Genomic DNA, 14,126 nt, shown 5'->3' with positions numbered 1-14,126 from the left:
CATCTTGAAATGTAAACAGGACTTCATTACTTCAGTAGGGTCAAAGGTCAAACTGCAGTTTTTACAATGACTACTTAATTTAATCTGAGTGAGGTGGTGGAATAGTTTTTGTTTTTGATAGCGTGCATTAAAATCTAATGAACTTTGCTTGGGGAAATGTTCTCCATTTCCACTTGTGTGTTTGACTCCTAACCAGAAGACACTGCCTTGGACCAGTAAGAAAACAAATATCAGTCAATGGCTCTATTCACAGCTCACTCGGGAATGGGCCCTGAACCATAATAAACAGAACTGTTGTGGGAAATTGCTGCTATGGGTCTCAGGGAAAGAAGATGCCATCTGGGGAACACCACAACACATTAACTCTTCAACAATAGACAATGATCAAGGCTAACGCTTTTTACTTTGTTTTTTGGAGCTGAAAAATCTTGCTTGTCTGCATAAAACCAGGAAATTCTTTTATTTATCGTTTGTGGTTGTTCTTTTGCTTAAAATATGAACAATGAGTTAAGAGTCAACCTGCCCAAAGTCTGGGACTCCACTATCTCCTAATTGTATGTAGGGCCTAAAATGTCAGTAGATCTGGCTGACAGCATTTCCTTTGCAGCTCATTAACTACCCAGTGAGGGCATTTTTGCAAGTCATCCTGCCCATTGCTTTCTGCCAGTGCAATACCACATGCCGGCCCCCTCGGAGCATCTCAAATGTCAAACACTGCTGTTTCAGATGACATCACTGGGATTATTCTAGAGGCACTCAGAGGAAATTTGTAAGTACAGAAACAATAAGATGAGACACAAACTATGAGACAGACGGCTTGCAAAAGGACAGCTTTGTTGTTTTGGGGATTATTTGACAGTAAAGATCATAAAGATTCACAGAATTGTGACTCAGCATATCCCATGGCTTTATCAGTGTTTGACAGACGAAAAATTTACAGTTGTGCTTCCTTCAAGAATTCAACAACACCGACCCTGTGTTCTCCCTGCTATTATGTATGACTAACACAGCATACACAATTCCCTGGGGGAAGATAATATGAAATCCCAGACCACTATACCTGATCCAGGTTGTCAAGCCAGGGATTAAAGGCAATCCCAGTCTATACTCTGCTGTTTATGTACAGAAGTAATGGCTTTCTATGCTGACAATGTAGCTAATGACCCCCACCCCTCTTCATCTGGCTTGTTATCAAGAAGTAAATTTACTACATTGTTTAAGATATTTCCATGTCATATAAAGGTGCTGGTGGGGGGGATCTTTCTCATTACACAAGATTGTGAATGGAAGTCGGCTATGTAACCTGCCCTTGTCTTAAAGTGAAAAAGTAATCCTATGGCTTTGGCACAGTATGTTTAATTTTTGTAACTTTAGAATAAAATTCAAATAAATTGGGGAAAAAAATCTTAATTTATTAGTCTGAAAGATTTTGGTTATGCTTCCAGGTTTTAGGGTTACAGAATCATAAACACTCAAATAACCATAATCCGCTACACACCTCGGTTTGACTCTATCCACCTCCTTTTTCCACCCTGCTGAAGGTTGATTGGTGAATGTAGATGTGTACTGCCAGAAAGGACAAGACACCTGTTTGCCCATAAACACTTCCTGGAATTCATATGATGCGGTAAATGCTGAAAATTCTTACTCCATAGATTACATGCTTTTTACATTGACCTTGGTGGTTAAAAACTACCTGCATGACCTATAATCTTAGGGCCAAGATGTTTTTGGGTCAAATGTTATATGCACACACACACACACACACACACACACACACACACACACACACACACACACACACACACACACACACACACACACACACACACACAAGACAAAAGAAGAAGATAGCAGCTGACTGAAGTGAGCAGAGCAGTGTGTTAGTGCTGACTGAGACTAACTGCATTAGCTGAGACCAATATGTGAGTGTCTGTGTGTTTTTGTGCGCTCGTGTTTGCGTGATGGAGCATTTGTGTGACTGAGAAGCAGTTAGGCTAGTTTATGCATTTCTCAAATCCCTTCCTGATGATGGGTTCTAGGGTAAGAAAACAACAGCCACACAATAGAACAGAAACTGTTCTCAGGTATGCAGAACTGGCGGGACAGGCGGGGAGAGGAATGTGGAGCAGTGAGATCATCATCAGTATCAACTGTCTCCAAGTCCTCCTAGACTTTGTCACAGAAACAAGATAATTGCATTTTATTGATGCACTACATAGATTAAGTTATTGCCTGCAAAACGACAATGTGCCAGTTTTATTTTGTATGGCTGCTGTTGAAAATGCTATTCCGCTTTTCTCAGGCTTCTTTCTGTCTGGTTAAAGCTCATGGGTCTTTTTGTTGCTGTCGTTTTTCTTACTCGATTTGAACTTTTACATACTTTTAAATCTGATGAATGACTCCTGTTACTCTTGGGCCCCAATTAAAAGCACTTCCTATGATTAATTCTTTAATTCTGAAAGGAAATAACAAGACTTTCCTAAATCAATTAATCAACAACAATAATAATAATTTAAGATACAAGCTTTCTATACGATAACAGCATTATGTTAGGGCAAGTCTGTTCTCTCAAACTAGGACTGTGCGTGAAAAGAGCGCCAACAAAGAGACCAGCAAGTGATCATAAAATGTGTGGTGGAGTAGCACCTTACTGTACAAAGCTGTTTGAAACTAACAGTTTTACCCCAGTGTGAAAATATATGCCTCTAGTGACAAAAGTGTGGGTATATGTGAAAAAACAGTGTACACACACTCTCCTGTGTGTAAGAGGCTTCTTAGTGAACACTGAAGTCATCGCTGTTTGTGCGGTTGTTAATAGAACAGGGTGTGTGGTTTTCGGTAACTGCCCTCAGAATAATACCCTGTGAAAGGTGTGTGTGCGTGTGTGCATTTCAACACATAAGCAACTGTAAAAACTGGAGAACTAACTGACAGGATAAAAATAACCTGTGAAGGTGACAGGATCAGAGCAGAGTAAGACCATGATGAATGTCAAGCCACAATTGATGGTAGTTGTGCTTGTTTTACATCTAGTAAAATATATTTCTGAAATGCTACACCTGGCTTTGAAAAAAAAAAACAAAAACCTCAATGTTTACCTTTCTGCTTTTAAAATGTAGAATAGCCGGCTTGTAAAAGTGTTTTTTTTTTTTTTTTTTTTTTGCCAACCAAGCATTCATGATGTTCACTTCCTTTGTGAAGCGACATAAATTCGTTTTCATTTTATGCTACCAGCCTGCAACGAGAGGTGAATACCTGTTTTCTAAACAAACTCTAAAATACAGGATAAACAAGACCTTTTCACAGAGACAAAAATCTATGATGGGAAGTCTCCACTTGACAACCGAAATGTAAAACTCACTGTCATCCACCGACAACATCTGCAACATCCAAGCCATGTGTTGATGTCGATGCTTGCTTGGAAGAGCAACAGGGCCATTTGAATCACATTCTATCTACTGCAAAATGCTAATAAGAAGTAGATAACGCAGCCCTATCTTTTGCCTAAATAATTCTCATCAGAGGATTACCCAATTATTGGTATAGGAAATTAATGGACACAATTCCTCTTTTTGACACATATTTAAGCACTCTGATGAAAAGGCCTTGGATAAAACAGCACTTGTTTTCAAATGGCTTACCAGAAGAGTCAGATTACTCAGTTACTGTGAGTGATGGTTCAGTTGTTGTGAATCACAACAGTGAGACAGGACTTGTGGAAATCATGTGACAGTGTGCCCACCAAGACAAGGGCACTTGTTGCAGGACACCACGATGAGCAAGAGACAGTGCTTTCATACAAGATAGAGCCTAGTTTAACAACCCCAACTCAGAAGTTAATAAGGCCAATATAAAATCCACTCCTGTAACTTGCTAGGATGTTTCTGCAGATAGAAGCCTTGTGTTGCTGAATACCTTGTGAGGTTATATCTGCTTCAGACCAAGTGAGTTCACTGACCCCAACCTTGTTCATGTTAAATAATGCACTTCTCACTTAACTGCTTAAACCCACCAACAAGGCCTCATTATATTTGAATGAACTGCAGCAGTGGCAAAACTGTGACACGGATTAAGCACTGGGATACGCCTCTCTGCTCCAGTTACTGACACAGGCCCATTCAGCCATAACACCAGCAGCTACCAGAGAGACATGTCTGCAGCAGGGTTATCATACTTTTGCTAGTTCTTACTTTATTCTCAAATTTGATTTCCATTTAGTATACAGTGGTCCCTCGTTTATCGCGGGAGTTACATTCTAAAAATAACCCGCAATAGACGAAATCCGCTAAGTAGTCAGCTTTATTTTTTTACAATTATTATAGATGTTTTAAGGCTGTAAAACACCTCACTACACACCTTATACACTTTTCTCAGACAGGCATTTACATTTTCTCACTTTTCTCTCTTGTTTAAAAACTCTCAAAGTTCAAACCTTCGTAGAAAAATAAGTCCAGTATTATAGAATGAACGCATTCTGTACTGTACAGGAGACACAGCACGGAGGAGATTGATTGACTATGGTCTATAGTCCCTTAGCCAATCAGGACGCAGAACACAATGCGTTGTAAAAAAAAAACAAAAAAAAACAAACAAACAAAAAAAAACATGCAAAATTGCACTAAAAAAATCCGCGAAACTGCGAGGCCGCAAAAGGTGAACCGCGTTATAGCGAGGGACAACTGTAGTCTGTTAATTCTCAGCTCATTTTTAGCTTGTTCTCGATTAGCTTTGATTTCTCATAGATGATCAGTTTTACTTAGTTTTCTAATACTTGTGCCTTTAGTATATGGAGTGTGGCGCTAGTACCTGATTTTGTTTGGCCAAATATAACAGCTGATGAATTTAGATTATTTGGCTGAATTTGAGTTACTTTTGCAAGCAGACATTTTAGTTCCTATTGTCTATCTTTGCATTGTTTAGTTTTTGTTGCATTTCATTTTTCTAAAATATCTGTCCTAGCCCTTAAAAATAGCTACAAAATACGAACCCTGAAGGGGTGTGGCTATTCATAAGGATTTCCTATTAGAACAAGTCACAGGTTGAAGGAACAAAGGAGAGTTTTAGATTCACTCAGTGTTGTCAATAAACAAAGGAGGTGTAGGTTTCTTTTGATAAAGCCATGGCATATGCTTCTGACAGGTTGGTTTGATTATGTTCTGATTTGTGGAGGAATTTCTTTAAAAAAAAAATTGTAGTTTTAATTTTATATTGGTTTACATCTTCTAATGGTAGGATATTACATCTGTAAGAAGCACATTAAATATTAAATAGCAGGGGGAAAATCTATTGGATGAATCACACAAACATTTTGGAGGCATATACCTTTGCTCTCGTTACACTCTACTGACCTTTATTAACACAGAGGGGAAAGAAAGATGGGGAAAGAAACTCAGCAGCAAGACCATTTCTGGTGCAATTCGGGGCAATGGAAAACCCCTGGCAGATAGCCCAGTAGGCTTGTAGGTAACAAAAGATTTATTCCATCTATTTACAAAAACAAGCCTTCCAGCCAACATGTGAATGCTATGCAAAGCTGCAGTCTTTATCCAGGCCTTTGGGGCGGCAATCTGTCCTAGCTAGCCACATCTGGTAGCACCCAGGGGAGCAATTGACTCTGACTCCCTGCTATCTCTCTAAATAGACTCTTCTGTTTCCTAAAATCAGTCCTAATTCTAGACAAATGTCACCATATTACAACACACACTGCATTACTGCCGCAAATACACAATGACATGTAGAGCCTCTGTGGGGAGATGGAGAGAGACACACAATTACATACACTTTACTGCTGCCACAGCAGAATGAAGCTGTAGTTCTTTTCTCTGTAGAAATCAGTCCTTGTTTTTTTTTTTTTGTTTTTTTTTTTCCCTTTTCTTTAGTTGGCTGACGACATGCACCACATGTCTGACTGGCTGCCTTATCTGTCTGGAGTAATTAAATTTTCCTGCCACTCAATACAGTTCCACAACAGCAGACTTCCAAGGCAACCATGAGACCTCGAACACTGATGAAAAGCTACCTCGCAAAGGGAAAAAGAATGAAACAAAATCCAGGAATACTGTATTGAAGGTCTGCAGTTATTTTTCTGTAATTCCATAGTGCTGTTTTAGTTTCCATGATTAATGACAGGCACATATAATTGAGAAGATCTGATGTAAATTGAAATCATCAAAGTGTTGATATAAGATGCCAAAAGTTCTACAAAAAGTGCTTCTGTTTCATCACAAGTAATTACTGAAATTAATTTTGATCAGCAAATCTAGTGAAACAATTAGCATTCTAATTTTAGTGACAGCTGTGCAGCCCTGCAACAACAGTAAAGACAAATATAAACATAATTGAGAATGAGCAGAGTCTAGAGTACTGTGAGTTTAGCATGCATGTACTGTTTAAAATACTGTACAAAAAAAATCAACTGGGCAAGACATAGCTCAACCAAATCACAGTGACTATAGACTACACTGTGATCAATAGCGAGGGTGACTAATGAGAGACTGAGTTACATCGTTCTAGTCCAGACTTATCATGTAGCCCACGGTGAAGGCCTGCTTGAATTTCTAAAGGAATGGCTAATCTTTGATAAAAGACAGCTGCACTGCGCCTCCAGGATGAAATTAAAACAAAAGCTGAATTCTCTGATGCTGAAACATCTCTATTTTTGCCAGATTTTTTTCCCTCTCAACTGAAATGCCGCCTGTGAACATACTGTAGCTTTGTGAGCACTGTCTCAGTTTCAAATGAGAAATGGTAACTCTGAAGTAATATTTATAGACAGGCTATATTTATATGTCTTCCCACCACCTCTACTCTGTCTGCTTCCTCTATAAACAAGTGATTATTATGACAGTGGTAGCAAGATGAATGGTACTGCCAGCAAACAATGGAGACACAGTACCTGAGACAGGCCTGTAATCGCTGCTGGCTGGTGGGCTGACGCGTTCTCCTGATGCCTCAGTAATGGTCATTATTTCAGTAGTGGGATGGGAGTGGGAGCAGCACCTGTCTGCATGAACACTGATGTCCTCTGACAACTGAACAGATGAAGAGGAATCTCAGAAGAAGCAATGCTTAGGTAAAAAGCAAAAGACTTACAAATGTCTTCAACCTTGAATGGCAGCTTTGGTGCCCTTGTTACAGTCATGGCAAACTGATGAAGATAACAACAGCACAGCCACAACACTATAGTGATTTATCAGTGAAAAATATTGTGGCTTTGTAGGTGTCACACTGGCCTGTGAGCAATAAGTGTCTTTCTGATGAGGCAGTGGCTGTTCCCCTCTCAGAGCTGAGAAAAGATCCACTGGCAGAAATCCACAAAGACACACCCCGGTGTGGAATTCTGGAAAGATCACACGTCCTTTAAAACCCTGGACATTGCTCTGATAAACATTACAGTTTGTGACGCCTCCGTAATGCACACTCATGTGACAGTGGGCTAGGCTTAATGTTTTTGCACTGCTTTACACCACTGCTTAGCTAAACCTCTGATGCATCAAGTTGGGCCAGCTTTTATGGAGAAAGACCATCACTTGTCTAGCAAGGCCATCACCTCAGAAAAGAAGCATTTCAGATTTCAGAAGAAATGTACATTTCTTATAGGAAATCAGATTTCTAAAAGCTAAAACAGAGATGTGAAACAAAGCAAATGCCTCAATCAAGGCTGTGCAGACATATAAAGCAGAAAGCTTGCCATAGGGTGCATGACAGGAAAGATGAGTTGCAATGAAACAGTGTTAATTTTGACAGCCATTTTAATTTTAGTTTTAGTCTTCTTGATGAAAATGCTTAGTAGTCTTAGTAACATTTTAGTCATTACTGTCCTTAATAGTTTTAGTGGTCTTAGTCGACGAAAATTAAAAAGATTTTAGTCTTAGTCTTAAGTCTTTTAGACATACACACACACACACACACACACACACACACACACACACACACACACACACACACACACAGATACACATACACACACACGTCTTTAACGTTTAAACTAATTGAATCATGCCAATACAGGTAGATTCTCCCATCAGTGGAGATGAAATGCAACCATGCAGTACTTAATGATAATGATGGGACCCCCTCGAAAACGAGTTTGTGACAACTCAACAGGTTTATCATACGAATAAACTTTAAAAAAATAAAATAAAATAAAATAAAAAATGATATACTCAGGATTGTACATTACACACATGTGAAATTGATAACAGTGGAATGAATTGTCATTACACAAAGACAGACAAGAAACAAAACATTCTTTCTTTTCGATCGTGGCTTTATTTCTAAGAACCAGACCCTGACTGTACTGTGCCACTATAATTTAGAAGATGCATTTGACTATTAGGATGTAAAACTTAACAGACATCAAAATATACAACCCCAGTCTATATTTACATGTTTGTTTTAGGTCAGGCAAATTTGCTGACTTGTAAGTGCAAGTCCATCACCATCACCCGTGTGTTACCGTGCTTGTGTGCGCAGGCTGCCTGGTAGCCTCATTTATACTGTGTCATAGGACGGATATGCACGGTGAACACGACTGCGATTGCTGTGGGCTCACTGTACGTCTCTGGTGTACACCACAGTGTAAATGAGGCTGTATGTGCGGATGCACACATTCTCAACCAAACAAGCCACAGGATGCGTTCCTTATATTTTGAGCTTTTGGCAGACAGATTGCACGCACAATTGGAGGAAATAATGCATTTTGAAAGTCCACTACACCACCTACTAACATTTTTGTCCCGTCTCGTCTCGTCATGACGAAAATACACACACATCTCGTTATGTTTCCATCATCGAAGAGCTATTTTTAGCTTGTCTTCGTCCCATCTTCGTCATGAAAAAAGGGTCGTAAATATTTTGTCATCATAATGGTTGACGAAAGTAAAACTGCAATGAAAGTAAGTGCCATTACTTTTACTTACTGGAGAACAGTGTGTCTTAAATAGTGATCTCATGCTACACCAGTAGGTGTGAATAAAAATCAATTTAAAAAAGCCATGTTGAGGCGCAATGGTGGCTCAGTTTGGCCAAGGTGTTTGGGTACAAGGTTGAATACAACCTTGACCTTAATCACATATCATCTCACACGTTCTTCTCCCTTCATGTCTATCTCCACTGTACTATCCAACAAGGAGGCTGTGCTATACAAATATCAGCCAAGTAGGTAAGAGGAGAAGTCTGTCTTCAACTGAATCCAGGTCTGTGTCAGCAGCCTGAAAACAATGATGAATAAAAATATTTAAGAGCACAGGCGTCATCATGTAGGCATATAACAAAACAGGAAGTGAATTAGGCAGGACAGGGAGTTTCTTATCTCACAGATCTGGATGACATTCCAGAGTCACAATGGAAAAACAGCAAAAACTTACAGCCTGTTTTTTTTTTTTTTTTTTTAATCATTTCATTTATTTTTCTTATTAAGTAGACTTAATGGCCTTATGTGGTGAACTGGAATTATAGTGAACCATAAAGAAAAAGATAAAAGCTCAGCCAGGAAAATGCATGGCCATGATTGCAAGATAGACCTAACATCAAGTTGAGGCTACAATGGATGCAGACTCAGTCTCTTTAGAGGTGATTGCTGTGCTGGGCCAAAATAACTAATTATACACTTGCAGTTGTATAAAAATAGGCTAGAACTGACAAGAACCTGAGAGGCCAAGAAGTGAGTCAGGGCTATGAACAGGTGCACAGTCAACAGGGTGTAGGCCGATTCTTATGCAGAGCATGATAAGCAGCACATGTTTCTTGTGTCAGCGTGCTCACTGAGCATGACACACTTCATCTGAGTATTGAATTCTTTAGAAAAACCTCTGAGGGGGTAGGGCTGAAGAGTACTACCAACACAGATTTACTGCAGTGCACAAATGGTTGACAAAATGATTTGGCTCCCAGGGCAAAATGACAAGGTGCCATAGCTTGAGCTCAAATCAGTCAAAATGTCATGTAGGCAGCGAGTGCACCTTTTCTTGTGTGAAGTCTCAAGCTTTTCAATCTACATTGATGTGAGATCCACTCAAGACTTCAACCACTGCATGTTTCATGTGGTCATGGTTAACAGTCACCGTGTACACCACAGGCTAGCCACACATTTATTTTTAACAGAGTCTCACAGAGAGGAAATGAAGGCTTGATCCTCTCCAAATCAGTTTGATATGCTACCGGCTATGCTGCCGAGAGACACAAAAGTGTGACATCTCCCTTCACTGCACCTGCTGTTCAAATCCTAAGCTTCCTTGAGTCTGTTACAGGTGTTGGAATTCTGTTTTGCGTTTCATTTCTCTATCAAACCCACACCTTTCTCTTGTACTAAACCTTTCCAGTATGACACCTCAGCACAGAGGATGTCATGGTACAGTGAAAAATGTCTGTGGCACTTTTTTTTTTTTTTTTTTTAGCATACTTAACTAGACCTGAGTCCATGATGACCACATGATGGCCTGTCTATTCACAGCCTCCCTACCAGTAGTCAACTTTACATCATTTTCTTTCCAATATGTGGAGACTTCATAGCTTTCAGGGAGTTATGAATCTGCAGCATGGATCCATTTGTTAAATTAGGGGACAAGCAATTTCAAGTTTAATTTAACTGATGACTTAAATTTTCAAACTGTGTGAGGCTGCAATTATTTTATCATCATTGTGGGTGCACAAAATAACACACTTAAAAACAGAGAAATTCCCAGCCAACGATTAAGGCTAGCTTTTTTTTTTTTAAATTGAAAAAGTTTCTTGTTTACTGAAAAATATAAAATATTGAAACATCACTTTCCAGATAGGTGATTTGAATGTAGGCATATTAGGGGTGTGTGGTATATATCCTCTACAGTAATGTCTTAATTGTTGTTTTAACAATGTGCGAAATGACAAACTATGACTGACTATGATACTAATTTTGCAAAAAACAATCAAAACATGTTTTCAAAGTCCACATGCATTCACTGCATATGACCAAGCCAAGTATGACGGACTACTGCGCATGCCCATTAAGAACACATGCTGTCTTAATGCATCACAATAAGCTAAGCTAGTGTAGCTGCCTGCATGGCTGAAGTTAAAAATGAGTGACCAAACCGCACCAGGAGACTAAACACAAACACCACCAGCTTTGGAATCGACGTGATTAGATTTCATTACTAGATGTGGATCATCCTCACTCGCATGGAGGTCGTTTGGCTTCAAAAAGGCAAATGTTCCTCAAAAGACATGAGACTGCAGACTATGCCTGGAGGTGGCTGCCGTTAAAGGCAGCTCCACAACTAACTTGTTTCACTGTCTGCAAATTAACCACTGCACAGAATATGAAGAATATGCAAAGCTTCAGGAGTCAGCGATCGACCACGACTGACCAGCTGAGGTCTCAGCAAAACAGAAACACACTCAGCAAAGTTTGGCAGAGTGACTCTGCAAAAAAGTGCCTTACAACAAGAAGGGTCAACAGATAGCAAGAAATAACAAACGCTGTCACCAGTTACATTGCACGGTGCCAATTCAAGCGGCTAAGAGAGATGTTTTCAAACAACTTTTGACTACTTTGGATACTCTGCCTAGCAAGAAATATTTCAGTCACATAGCTCTGCCTAAATTGTGTGATTCATGCCGTCCAACTCTGGAGCATAAACTGCAGAGGGTTTCATATTTTGCCACAACAATGGATTTGATAATATCACTAACAGCATTTAACATACTATTAACAAGAGTGAGCTAGTACAATTCAATACATTTACACACATTTTTGAGGGATGCAAAATATCATCAATTATCGTTGACGGCAAAAATAACAAAAAATATGAAGATATTATTTTTGTCAATATCACACATGTCTAAGGCATATGGAAGAATGCTGCATTCATAAACAGAAACAAAGAAAATCTTATAAACTAGAATAATGTTGCCCATTCATGCCTGGCTAAGAATGCATAATTCAGTGCAGATCTAATGTATCATCAGAAATGTACAAGTACCGATCGCACTTTATAGTATTTAAACAAGCCTCTCTTTCCCTTCCCTTCCCTTCCCTCACAGCTTTTATGGCCCCCACCACATTCGCACTGTGCACTGGGGGAAACCGACGGGGCCCTTACAAAAATAGGAATATTGTTTATTTTCCTAAATGAAAATACTGCAAAGAATGAGTGCCTATAATGATCTTTTTAAAGAAAGAAATAAGAACATACTACCATACAGATCATGCTTCACAGAATACAAAAAGGCCTCTGAAATTACGATTTATGCAAATCCCAAACTTTCTCCACCATTAACTGTTGATCATTAACTCACTAATTTACAAAGGTGAGAGAAAACACACCTGAATCAGCTAAGACTCTCCAACCATCATATCATGCAATTTAGGCATTTAGCTGGTGGTCCTATCCAAAGCACAGTGCGATCATGATAGCAAAACTGCAATGCAAGGATCACAGCTGACATGCCTTGGATATATATATACATATATATGTATATATATATACATATATGTATATATATATATATATATACATATATATATTTACACATATATATGTGTGTGTGTGTGTGAAAATGTAAAAAATGATTGCAAAAATAAAGAATGAGAGATAGAAGGATTTTTAGGGTGCAATTAAAATGGGTAGTGAAGAATAAAAATGATTCAGTGAGAGCAGTCATGAGTTGATTTTGTAGAAGATGGGAAGTGACTGTGGTGGAAAGGTCATTCTACCAGAGCCAGGATGGCAAAGATTTGAGGCCGGCTGCAGAATGTAAAACAAGGGCTGACATACATGGCTGGGCCATGGCCTGAAGGTATAGGGGATATGGATCTCTTCACACCCCATAACAGATTTAGCGATCAATAAATCATCATCACATAACTTAGGCCCCAGGGATATCATGGCTGTTAGTGGGTCCAAAGACCCTAAGTTTGAGATCTGTCTGGCTCAACAGAAGTTTCTCTGGGGCAGCAGGGTGGCCTGATGGGTAGAGACATGGCCCTAAATCAACTTGTAGGTTTGGTCCCTGAAACAGCCACATGATCTGTTGAAAAGCCCCTAAGCAAGACACTGAACACTTAAGTAAACATGTATCGTGAGCTTCTCTACATAAGAGTATCAGCTAAAGGCCAAAACATGTTACATAAAAAAAGTGGAGAACTGTCCCACACCTTACAAGACCAATGGGAAGAGACTCTTATGCATAACAACCTGGTACAGCAAGTTAATCAGCATTTTAAATCTACCTTGGGGTCAGTTTGTACAAAGACCTGTAAAACACCACATTACATTATTTACTTTTGCCTCCCACATGCCAGGGGATAGACAACACCGATACTAAAAATTTGAGCACAAAACGACACTCTACACTCACTCAAGGTTTTGAATTTAATGATATTCCTGAATGGCACTGGGCAGTCTCCCATCTAATGCCAGAGATGATCACAGATCCACAGAGAACCATCTGCAATGGCTTGAAGTCCAGTGCCACTGCAAGTTAGTTTTGCTGCAGGTATCACTTAACCTAGACATACATCTCATATTCTTAAATAATTTACATGACAGCATCACTGATATGTTGACTAATTATACAGACTGCAAACTAACATTCTACACTCATGATCACCATTTGACATCCATCATCATGACTAACCTGAGAAGTATGACTTGATGCGGACGAGCAGGTCCTTGAGTTTTCTTGGGGTGCCTGAGTGCCAGCTGCACATCGATCTCTGTGTATTCTTACTTTGATCTATATTATCCTGGGCTGTGTTTGCCTTCCTTCTCTCCCCCTCTCTCTGGTCTTTACCCTCACTAAGGTCATTTGTAGCTCAGGAAACGGATCAATAATGAGTTCAAATTTACTGGCAAAGTGCTTACCTCGTAGCATCAGTGCCATTCAATCCAGCCTGGGACTTGCATCTGCCTTTGGCAAAGTACTGCAGGGTCGAGTTTCACATGCACATCGTGATCAGAGGGGCGTCTGAGAAGAGCACATCAGCAACACACAGGCAGATTCGTTGGCGTCAAGGCAAACAATGTTCATATGTAAATGTGTAACAGTCATATATTTGCTTGTGGGCGGACCACAGGACTAATAGCCTAAAAGAAAGCTGTGTACCGCGACAACAATACATTTAACATCTATTCCGTTAA

At 39.5% G+C, this 14,126-nt stretch overlaps 1 protein-coding gene across 2 annotated transcripts in view; it reads right to left on the bottom strand.

Annotated features, from left to right (window-relative positions):
- Nucleotides 1–14,126, bottom strand: part of LOC115360897 (testis-expressed protein 2-like) — a 40,919-nt gene that overhangs the window by 26,331 nt on the left and 462 nt on the right. Inside the window, exons 2-3 of one of the 2 annotated variants that reach the window (XM_030054077.1) lie at nucleotides 13,851–13,953; nucleotides 6,899–7,034 (exon numbers count right to left, since the gene is read on the bottom strand). The gene's annotated coding sequence lies outside the window, so the exon portion shown is untranslated. The remainder of the gene's footprint in view (nucleotides 1–6,898; nucleotides 7,035–13,850; nucleotides 13,954–14,126) is intronic. The other variant, XM_030054085.1, reaches the window with a different exon arrangement.

This window comes from Myripristis murdjan, chromosome 1, assembly GCF_902150065.1.
Source record: "Myripristis murdjan chromosome 1, fMyrMur1.1, whole genome shotgun sequence".
Lineage (NCBI taxonomy): Eukaryota > Metazoa > Chordata > Actinopteri > Holocentriformes > Holocentridae > Myripristis > Myripristis murdjan.
This window is presented reverse-complemented; position numbering and strand designations above follow the sequence as displayed.